Source organism: Saccopteryx leptura, chromosome 2, assembly GCF_036850995.1.
Source record: "Saccopteryx leptura isolate mSacLep1 chromosome 2, mSacLep1_pri_phased_curated, whole genome shotgun sequence".
Classification (NCBI taxonomy): domain Eukaryota; kingdom Metazoa; phylum Chordata; class Mammalia; order Chiroptera; family Emballonuridae; genus Saccopteryx; species Saccopteryx leptura.
Window position 1 is genome coordinate 382,655,641 of NC_089504.1, and position 11,851 is coordinate 382,667,491.

At 48.5% G+C, this 11,851-nt stretch overlaps 1 protein-coding gene across 4 annotated transcripts in view; it reads right to left on the minus strand.

Moving 5' to 3' along the window:
• Window positions 1-11,366, minus strand: part of PPM1F (protein phosphatase, Mg2+/Mn2+ dependent 1F) — a 39,155-nt gene extending 27,789 nt beyond the window's left edge. The window contains exon 1 of one of the 4 annotated variants that reach the window (XM_066365457.1): window positions 11,305-11,366. The gene's annotated coding sequence lies outside the window, so the exon portion shown is untranslated. The other 3 variants (XM_066365458.1, XM_066365459.1, XM_066365460.1) reach the window with 3 other exon arrangements.
• Window positions 11,367-11,851: the final 485 nt, after the last annotated feature.

An 11,851-nucleotide genomic window follows, 5' to 3' on the forward strand; every position in this document is an offset into this window, starting at 1 on the left:
TAGGGAGAGACATGAGGGTCAGCAAAGACAGGGAGCACTCAGACTCTGCTGTGGGGTCTGGGGGCCCCACAGTCTGCCAGGTGCCTTGCTCTCTCCTCCACCTCCAAGTATCACAGAGCAGGTGCCACACCAAGCCGAGGGCTCAGGTCAGAAGGGCAGGGCCACCCAGCTTCATACACAGTTCAGGGAATCCAAATAAGTGGAAAGGACAGCCCTGGCTCATCTGATCTGAGAGGGGAGACAGGGGAGCCCAGGGAAGTGGCTTCAGGAGATGGATGGAGCCAGAAGAAGCAACCACATGGATGTCCTGAAGAAGGTGTGTTCCTGGCAGAGATGGCCAGCATGGCCAGTGGTGGGTAGGAGGACACTAGGACCAGGCCACTGAGGCAAGTAAATGTAAAAGTGTGGGGTTCAACTTGACCCAGAACCTGGGCATCCAGGAGGTATGGAAGTGATGGTACCAGGTCTATGAGCCTAGAAGTAGCACCCAGAGAGGACAGGGGTCCCCTGTTGGGGAAGGAAGAAAAGGGCCTGGACAGAACGGTGGCATGGCCCACATGCAGGAGAGGGCTGGCCCTGAAATATTTCAGAGATGAACCAGAGGGGCAGCAGGAAGGAGCAGCAGAGACTATGGGGGGAGTCTCAGGGTGTGGGCAGGAAGAAAGCAGAAGGTTGACCCAGGACATTCAGGGAAGTTTGGTTAAGCCTAATAAGTCCTCTCTAACAGAAGGAGTCCAGGCCTTCTAAGGCCTGGCTGGAGGAGAGGCACTGTGGATGGCACAGGTCACTGATCCCACTGTCCTGGGCACAGCTCCAGCCTCGAGAGCTCTTTCTCCCAGCAACCTTAGGAAAGCAGAGGGCTTACTATACTAGCTGCCAGCCCCTGTGTATTTCCTTAAACACCCCTAGGAGCTGTGATAACCCCCTATTTACAGATGGGAACACTGAGGTTTAGAGAGGGGCAGCCCTTTCTCCAAGAATGGATGATGGAGTTATAGAGGGATTCTGGAGCCCAAGCTTGTACTCCCCCTTTTCCCTCACCCCACTTCTCTCACATCTGGAAGGTTCCACACACCTCCATCCTCCACTTGAAGGTGGGACTCCAGCTCCCCTCCCCCAGCTCAGGACCAGCTTCTCTACTTCACACCCGTCCCCTTTCTCCATAGCCTGCCTGTCTTAGTCTGTATGCTAGCAAAGGCCCTGTCAGACACCCGGATGGCTCCAAGGGCCTGCTGTACTCCACCTCCTACTCACAGCCCTCCAACCCGAACAGTCCCATAGGTCTGCCATTAGTTGCCCTGCAGCATTATCCACTGCCCCCCACCCTTCCTCAACCCCATTCAGGGGCTGCTGCCCGGCCCTCTCCAGCCCCACTTCATACATACACACCTGGGTAGTCACCTCCCATTGACACCTGCTCCTGATAGACCCCTCACTCTTGCCCATTTCTTTCTTCCTCTCCATAGTATCCAGGCTGAGACACTTTCTTCAGGAATGAATTCCACAAATTTATCCCCAAAAGAAGTAAAGTGTTTTTTTTTTTTTCTGAAGCTGGAAACGGGGAGAGACAGTCAGACAGACTCCCGCATGTGCCCGACCGGGATCCACCCGGCACGCCCACCAGGGGCGAAGCTCTGCCCACCAGGGAGCGATGCTCTGCCCCTCCGGGGCGCTGCTCTGCGGCGACCAGAGCCACTCTAGCGCCTGGGGCAGAGGCCAAGGAGCCATCCCCAGCACCCGGGCCATCTCTGCTCCAATGGCTCCAATGGCTGCGGGAGGGGAAGAGAGAGACAGAGAGGAAGGAGGGGTGGGGAGAAGCAAATGGGCGCTTCTCCTATGTGCCCTGGCTGGGAATCGAACCCGGGTCTCCCGCACGCCAGGCCGACGCTCTACTGCTGAGCCAACCGGCCAGGGCCGTAAAGTGTTTCTTAATGGTAACAGATTATCTCCAGAGTACAAGCAGCTCCCCAAATTCTAGAAGATTTTGGGGAACATTTTCATAGCCGATCCAATTCCTGAGGCCTCCTAGGTTCTGAGGACTGAAGGGAGAGGGCAGGACCATAGGAGAGAATCTTCTGGAATCATTAGTCTTAGGTATTTACAGACCACATCTGTAAACATGACCAAAGGGAAGCTGTGGGCAGGGGTTTGAAGTTGGAGTATGAAGGCAGCTCACAGGCCACTGAAGAATACAGCCAGAGGAAGGGCTGTCCTTGTCAAGAACTTACTTAGTACAAGTCTTCTGGAAAAATAAAGATGGAAAACATGGACATGAAGGGGAGAGAGAGAGTCAAATGTCTAATCAGCAAAGGATTTGAGGGCAAAGGGCAAATAGTGGTCAATTAAAAAATAAAAAATAAAACACTCCACAGCCCTGGCCAGGTAGCTCAATTGGTTGGAGCATTGTCCTGATACACCAAGGTTGCAGGTTTTGATTTGATCTCTGCAGGACACATACAAGAAGCAACCAATGAACGAAATAAGTAGAACAATAAATCAATGTTTCTCTTTGTTCCCCTTCCTCTTTCTAAAATCAATCAATAAATTAAAAACAAAACAAAACATGAAACCTCTCCTTTCTTCCAGAGACAGGAATCAAAAGTTAATTTTTAAAAGCAGACACATAGGCCTTGGCAGGGTAGCTCAGTTGGTTAGAGCATAGTCCTGATATGCCATGGTCGTGGGTTCGATCCCCGGTCAGGGCACATACAAGAATCAACCAATACCTGACCTGTGGTGGCACAGTAGATAATACATTAACCTGGAACGCTGAGGTTGCTGTTTCAAAACCCTGGGCTTTCCCAGTCAAGGCACATACATGAAGATACTACAAGCTGATGTTTCCCACTTCCCCCCTTTCTCTCTCTCTCTCGTCTCTCTAAAATCAGTTTTTAAAAAAAAAGACTTTTGGGCCTGACCAGGCGGTGGCGCAGTGGATAGAGCGTCGGACTGGGATGTGGAAGACCCAGGTTCGAGACCCCGAGGTCACCGGCTTGTGCACGGGCTCATCTGGTTTGAGCAATAAAAAATCTCACCAGCTTGGACCCAAGGTCGCTGGCTCGAGCAAGGGGTTACTTGGTCTGCTGAAGGCCCGTGGTCAAGGCACATATGAGAAAGCAATCAATGAACAACTAAGGTGTCGCAACGAAAAACTGATGATTGATGCTTCTCATCTCTCTCCGTTCCTGTCTGTCTGTCCCTATCTATCCCTCTCTCTGACTCTCTTTCTGTCTCTGTGATGAAGAAAAAAATAAAATAAAATAAAAAAGACTTTTGGTGGCTCAATGGATGGAGCATCGACCTAGAATGCTGAGATTGCCGGTTTCGAGCCCAGGCTTGCCCAGTCAAGGCACATATGAGAAGCAACTGCAAGTCAATCTTCCCACTCCTTCTCCACCCCCAGCCCTTCTATCTCTCTCACCTCTCAGTAAAATCAATAAATAAAATCTTAGAAAAAACAAAAAGGGAATCAACCAGTGTATGCATAAATAAGTGGAACAACAAATCCATGTTTCTTTAGCTCTCCTTTTCTAAAATGAATAAATTTGAAAAATTTTAAAGTAGACAGAGAAATATAGAAATGGGGCCACTTATGACAAGATATAGGATGGACTTAAGTTCACTGTTATCCTTTAATTTACTCACCAGGAGAATTGAATACAAATGTAGCCCCAGTTTACAAAGGCAAACAGGTAAAAAGGTCAAGCATGTAAACCAAAGAAAGGAGACCACTGCATTACAACCACCAGGGTGAGACTGCAAAATGGGGAGATCTGGGAAGGCTGGGAGCACCTGGGATGGTGAGGGTCAGCTGCAGAGGAGACTGGCCTGCTGCACCTGTGCTGGCAGTTACAAGAATCAAGCCAACGAGCACAAGATGACAGCAAGAATTTCCCAGCAGGCTTGGACACCCTTGGGCAGGCCTCCTCTGCTTTCCCCTCCTCTGCATTCAAATCATTCTGGTCTCCTGTTGCTTAGAGGACAGAAATGTGAGTAATGCAGAGCTGCCCCAAGCAACACTTCAGTGCCCTGGGTGGGGTTGAGAAATGCTGAGCCCAAAAACAAATACAACACAGGCATTGACATCTTGGGATGCAAATGAAATGACAGCCAGCTCACTGACCTCCCCAGAATGCACAGGAGGGCCCCAGTCTGAGAACCCTGGAGCACAGTATAAAGCACAGAGTTCAAGGCCTTTCACCTACAACCACACTTGCTGGTGGTGGCATCACTCAACATTTTGTAACATAGGAGCCTCCTAGCTTCCCAGCCTTAGGATACTCTTTTCTGTGACAGGGCCCCCCTCCCCCTAAGTAGGCCAGTTTCCCTGGGGGTTAGGGGTCCCTGCTCTCTGCACTGCAAACCTGGTCTCTGCCATGACCCTGCTCACCACACAGGAGGCTGAGGTCGTGTGCCCTGTGTCCACTGCCCGAAATCGAGGGTCTGGCATGGATCTGGACAGCAGCCGGAGTGGGACATGTCTTCTGAGGGAAATTTGGGGAGCAAGGTAGCACGATGTGACAGTGCTCATGTGCAGGCTTGGCCTGCAGCCTGGGATGCTTACTCTCAGGGCCTGCTCCAGCCATCCTCCTTTGCTAGACAGGAGGGTGGCCCAGAGCCACCCTGCCTGTTGAGCAACAACCAAGCTTGTTTCTGCCATCACCTAGAGAATGTGAGGTACAAGGAGAGGAACCAGGACATGGCTTCCGTTCTCTGGGGTCCAGCTGGTTTAGGACAAACAAGTAATTTCCTTCCCTGCCCTTCCGTTTTTCAACAAACTCCTGACCCTGTGATGGAGTCATATGGATATGAGCAAAACAATCCCTGCCCTTAGGATACTGGGGCCTAGAGATAAAGGCATGAAGACAGTGGGAGGGAGGCATCCTAACCCAAAGGGTGCCAGAAGGGGTAGGGGCCAATGCCAGGCCCCTGAGCTCTCACAGAACCAAGTGAGGAGACCAAGTCTCAGGAACGATGCAGCAGCCACCAGGCAAGCAACAGGACCAAGCAGTGCAGGATGAGGTGGTGCTAATTCTGGTGTAAAGATGCCCCAACTGGGGATGATGGGAGGGACTCAGAAGATACTTGTGTATGAGTCACCAAAGACCTGGGGTGAGTTTTGGGAGAGACACTGGGCCCCAAGGCCACCTGCCTAGACCACTTCCACTAAACCTGGCTTCTGGAATGACGCCACTCTGCACTGTTCATCAGCAGGCGACCAGAGTGGCTAGAATGACAGTGCTGCCAGCTAACATCTGGTAGGGGCCCAGAGGTACTCTTCCCGGACCACCTCTCTTTACCTCCCCATAACCTGTCATTATCCCTACTCTACAGGTGGGGGCTGCAGCATAAGGGCCAAGTAACTTGCCCAGTGTCCCTTGGTGGAGTTCAGGACTGGCTTTTAACTGTGCTGAAAACCCCGCCCACTCTGCATCCGTCACCAACCCTGATTCAGCCTCTCCCATTGGCCCTGCTTTTCATTTCTGTGCGCCCTACCCTGGCACAGCCCCTCAACACCATTCTCCTGTGCCTTGCTGGTGAGTGGCATCCACTTCACCCTGAGACCTCCTAATCCAAGCTCTGCTGAAATTCTAACACTTTAAAGAGTCCAGCTCTGTATTCTGTGGCTCTAGAGCATTTTTGCTGGCACCTGACTTCTAAAAAGTCCATTTTTTCTCCCTACTTAAAATATTTATTTTCCTCTAGTTTACTAGTTTTGACTCATAAGGTCAACTAATGTTTATTTGTACAACTGTATTTTTCTAGGTCTGGACAAAATACTTGTTGAGTCCTGCGTGACTTCAGAAGCCAGTGAAGAAAAAATAGCAATCCTTAGAAAACTGTATGACTGTTACAAAAATATTGCATTCATTGTTGAAGCTTTTTATACAAATAAAGAATCTTTTTATTTATTTATTGACTGATTGATTTTAGAGAGAGGAAAGGAGAGACAGAGAAACACTGATTTGTTGTTTCCCTCATTTATACATTCATTGGTTGCTCATTCATTCTATGTCCCCTGTCTGGAGATCAAACCCTCAACCTTGGTGTATTAGGATGACACTAACCAACTGTATATTTATGGTAAAATATATATATAACATACAATTTATCATTATATCCATTAAAAAAATTTTTTTAGCCTGACCAGGCGGTGGCGCAGTGGATAGAGCGTCGGACTAGGATGCTGAGGACCCAGGTTTGAGACCCGGAGGTCGCCAGCTTGAGCGCAGGCTCATCTGGTTTGAGCAAAAAGCTCATTGGCTTGGACCCAAGGTCTCTGGCTCAAGCAAGGGGTTACTCAGTCTGCTGAAGGCCCATGGTCAAGGCACGTATAAGAAAGCAATCAATGAACAACTAAGATGTCGCAATGCACAACGAAAAACTAATGATTGATGCTTCTCATTTCTCCGTTCCTGTCTGTCCCTGTCTATCCCTCACTCTGACTCTCTCTCTCTGTATCTATAAAAAAATAAAAATAAATAAATAAATAAAAAATTTTTTTAATTTATTTCTTGATTATAGGGAGGGAGAGAAGGAGGAAGAGAGATTCTTGTATGTGCCCTGACTAGGGATTGAACCTGTAATCTTGATGTCTTGGGACAATGCTCTAACCAACTGAGCTACCCAGCCAGGGCATTCTATCCAGTCTTTTTAGAGTACAGTTTGTGGTATTAATAACAGTCACATTATTGTATAATCACCACCTTTTTTTTTTTTTTTTTTTTTTTGTATTTTTCTGAAGCTGGAAACGGGGAGAGACAGTCAGACAGACTCCCGCATGCGCCCGACCGGGATCCACCCGGCACGCCCACCAGGGGGCGATGCTCTGCCCCTCCAGGGCGTCACTCTGCCGCGACCAGAGCCACTCTAGCGCCTGGGGCAGTGGCCAAGGAGCCATCCCCAGCGCCCCGGCCATCTTTGCTCCAATGGAGCCTTGGCTGCGGGAGGGGAAGAGAGAGACAGAGAGGAAGGAGAAGGGGAGGGGTGGAGAAGCAGATGGGCGCTTCTCCTGTGTGCCCTGGCGGGGAATCGAACCCAGGACTTCTGCACGCCAGGCCGACGCTCTACCACTGAGCCAACCGGCCAGGGCCTAATCACCACTTTTTATAGGCTTGACTTTCTCATTAGATTCTAAGCTCCCTGAGGTCAGGGAGCCCACCTGTCCTCTCAGGTGTTAACACGGCCTTTGTGCATTAAAGCCAGCAAGTGTGATGGCAGAGGAAAAAAGTGGCTTCCTTCTACCAGCAGTGGGTGGTGTGGGTTGAGATGTGCACCCTGAGGTCTGGAAACTGCAAAGAGGAAGCTAAAACACTCTGTTGAACATGATGGCTAGAAGAGAAAGGTTTTAAAGACAGAGTTGGCCTCCAGCAGTGTCTCAAAGGAATTTTGCAAATGAACGGGTGTGGAGGTTTACAACTTTTAAAGTGGTATTCTTTTTGTTTACTTCTTACAACTATGCAGAAAGTACACTGTTAGATAACACTGCAGATGAAGAAACAGGCTCAAAAAAAATAATAAAAAAAAATAATTTTATTTTATTTTTATTTTTTTAATTTTTTAATGTTTATTTTATTGATTTTAGAGAGAGAGAAAGAGAGAGAGAGAGAGAGAGAGAGAGAGAACAGGAACATTGATCTGTTCCTGTATGTGCCCTGACCAGGAATTGAACTGACAACCTCTGTGCTTCAGCATGACGCTCTAGCCAACTGAACTATCCGGTCAGGGCAATAAAAAATAATTAAAAAAAAAAAAGAAACAGGCTCAGGGACAATGAGCAACCCACCTACAGTCACTAAAGCAAAGCCAGACTCAAACAGGATCTTCAGATACCTTATCACAGGGGTCGGGAACCTTTTTGGCTGAGAGAGCCATGAACACCACATATTTTAAAATGTAATTCCGTGAGAGCCATACAATACATTTAACACTAAATACAAGTAAATGTGTGCATTTTATGTATGACCAACACTTTTAAAGTACAATAAGTCTCTGAATACTTTTTAATAATGTTGTTATGCTGTTGCTAACCAATGATGAATAAAGTACTTCTTACCATTAATGCGACTTCTGGTGCTGCATGGTTTTGCTGACGGCTTTGTAGTCTGGTTGATATGATACATGGTGAGGTTAAGTTCATGCAGGCGTTGAGATTTCCATCCGTTAAACGTGATCGTAGGTTGGTATTAATGTTCTTTAGATGTGAGAAAGACTGCTCGCATGCATATGTAGAGCCAAACATTGTCAGTACAGCAATACTCACACGCTGCAGTGTGTGGTATGTGACAGGAAGCGCGTTCCAAGTTTTGACAATCAGCTGGTCCGCGGGTTGAAGTTTTTTCATTTCTCCCCACTTGTGTTTGCTCGCCAACTCTGCTTGCTGTCGTGCAAGTCTTTCCAAATCTTCATTCAGTGACTTGAACTTCTTCATCCACATGTCTGAGGCCTTCAGGTCAACAGCTTGTAGCTCAAAATCTCTGATGGGGACACCGGGGATGTAACTCAGGTCAGCACTGTCCACTGCACACTCGTGTGGATGGGTGATGAACTTAAAAAGACGAATGCGCTCACAAAATTCTCCAAAGCGCGTTTTGAATGACTGCAGGGGATTAGAAGTGAAGCCTGTTACTGCTGGAGATCAAGATGTTGAGCAGGGTCACTTGCTGTGCATGCATCTTTAAACTCTCCCAGTTTTTCAAAGTGTAGTATATGACCTGTTTCAATGTCTGCGATGAAAAGTTCCAGCTTGTTTTCAAATGCAAACACTGCTTGTTGAAGGGATAAGACTGTGTATTTCCAACGCCTTGCATTTTCACATTGAGCTGGTTCAGATGTTCAGTCATGCCCACAAGATAGTAGAACTTCAGGAGCCACTCAGTGTTAGCTAACTCAGGATGCTCGACATTTTTCATTTCAAGAAAAGTCCAGATTTTGCTCAGACAAGCTGCGAAATGGCTGAGCACCTTCCCTCTTGACAACCAACGCACATTGCTGTGCAGAAGCAGACCAGGATAATTATTCCCAACTTCATCCAGCAGTGTTTTAAACTGGTGATCATTTAAAGCTCAGGCAACAATAAAGTTGACCACCACCCAAATGACCAGTGACATCACTTTACCAAGCTGCTCGCCACACATCTGAGCGCAAAGCGCCTCCTGATGTAGGATGCAGTGAAAACTTAGGATGGGTCTCTTTTCATTTTCACGAAGAAGCGCTACAAATCCTCTATTTTTCCCCACCATGCAAGGAGCACCATCAGTACACACCGAAATAAGTTTATCCATCACTAGACTTTTTTCTTATTGAACTCAGTGAAAGACTTGAATAAATCCTCCCCTCTTGTTGTCTCTTTCATAGGCAAAACAGCAAGACTTTCCTCACTTAGTGTGTCACTGACAGCATACCTTGCAATCGTGCTGAACTGGGATAAATGGCTTACGTCTGTTGACTTATCCAAAGTGAGAGAAAAAAAGGGTGCTGCATTTATGTCCTTCACTTGTGTTGCCTCAATTTGATTTGCCATCATGATGGTATGATGGTGAACAGTTCTTGCCGACAGAGGCATGTCTTTTATTCGTTTGATTATCTTGTCTTTATCCAAAAAGTTGTCAAAAAGTTCACTGGCAACATCAAACATGAATGTTTTGGCATATTCCCCATCTGTGAATGGTTTTCCATTTCTCACAATTGCTAAAGCACCAGCAAAACTAGCCGAATTCCAGTCACCTTGTTGGGTCCAAACACGGAGTAGCTGCTGACTAGCTTGTACTCTGCACAGTAGCTCTTGACATGCTTTCTTCCTGCTGTCCCTGCTGGATATTTCGATGCAAATGTAGTATGGCCTGTGTCGAAGCGCTGCTTTATATTTGACCGTTTCATCGATGCAATTTTATCATTGCATATTAGACACACTGCAGAACCTGCTCTCTCCACAAAGGCAAATTCCTCTGTCCATTCCTGCTGAAAAGTACGATACTCCTCATCTTTTTTCTTTTAGCCATCTTCTTCGTCAAAAGGGTTTCTGCAATTAGCTAGCTGACTACTTGATTAAAAGGAGGGAAGTTTACTTCCTGACCTCACAACGACCGGTGTACATTATGCATTATCCAATAAAAATTTGGTGTTGTCCCGGAGGACAGCTGTGATTGGCTCCAGCCACCCGCAACCATGAACAGGAGTAGTAGGAAATGAATGGATTATAATACATGAGAATGTTTTATATTTTTAACATTTTTTTTTTTTTATTAAAGATTTGTCTGTGAGCCAGATGCAGCCATCAAAAGAACCACATCTGGCTCGCGAGCCATAGGTTCCCGACCCCTGCCTTATCAGTTCCACTTCTGTTGCAGGAAGAAAAGAGTGAAATCTGACAATTGGCTGGATATGAGCATAAAGGCCAAAAGTGAGCTAGAGATGACCTGAGTGGTGGCTCTCACAGTCTATGTCCCAAGATGGGAGCTCAGCTCCAGCCTTACTCCAGGGAATACCGTGAAGATATGTATCACACAGGACATATGTCTGCCTGGGTGGAAGGCTGGGGGAGAGGAGTCCATCACCATCCATTAGGCCCCACTATATCAGGCCCCGCATTAAAATCCCTATAATCAGGTGCCATTTCTTCCTATTGCACAGAGAGGTTAAGGAGCGTGCCCAAGGTTCCTCAACTGCAGTGGTGGAACCCTGTTTGAGGTTCTATCTCACACAAGTCCCGTTAAAGCTGCTGCAGCCCAAGCACTGGCTTTAACTGGACCCACCTTAAATACACTTGGGAGTGGGCCAAGGGTGGCAGCAGGCCATGGGGTGGGGGTACTTGAGCAGAAATGCAGTCCTGCGAGGGTGCAGGGGCTGGTGGGGTAGGGGTCCTGGCAGTGGGTACGGCCCAGATGTTCCTGGGGCGTGGAGGTGGAGAGGTGCCGGACCCCGAGCAAATGGGGGCGCTTCACCAGTCAGCACCTCATTCTACTTCGGCCTTCAGTCCCTACCCGGCCTTAGCTCGGCCACACCCCCACCAGGCCAACGGGCCCCCTAGTTCTGCACCCTTGGTCCCCCCAATTCCCCGCCTCAGGCTCCCCAGCAACTCCTCCCGCTCTTCAGCACTCCCACTCGGCTCCCTAACCCTTTTGAGTCTCTCCATTTCGGCCTCCCTGCCTCCAGAGCCCCTCTTTCTGCCCCCCTCTGGATCCTCAGCGCCCCGTTACACCCTTGCACAACTAGGGCCCCCACCTGAGCCTCACCCCAGCGCCGTCAGTCGGGCAGTCTCGCGCCCGGTGTTTCCTCACCCCACAAGATCCCCGCGGGCCTCACCTGCTACTCTGCCGCTCGGCGCCCAGCTAGCCGCTCCAGCCGGCCCTGCCCACTTCCCGTCCCCTGCCGCTGCGAGCGTCGCGCAGGCGCGGTCGCACCCCGGGCGGGAGGGGTTGAACATATGCTGCTCCCTGGCGGCCCTTTCATTTTAGGTGAAGAGCGGTCCTCATCCTGGGCTCTGGCTGCTCACTGGCGACTTACTTCACTTTCTCTAGCCTTGAATGGGTGGGTAGATGGGGGAAAGCAATTCCTATCTCACAGCACTCAGAAATTAAACAACTTGTGCAGTCAACAGCCGTTAAGTGGTTGAGCAGGAATGCACACCTGACTGCCCAGGGCCTGCCATCCATCATGCAAGGACGCCCCAGGCCATCATATACTTTTAGGGACTATGTCCGTTTCCAATTGCTGCTATAACAACACAGTTACACAAATTTATTTATTTATTTATTTATTTATTTATTTATTTTAATTTTTTCTTTACAGGGACAGAGAGAAAGAGTCAGAGAGAGGGATAGATAGGGACAGACAGACAGGAACGGAGAGA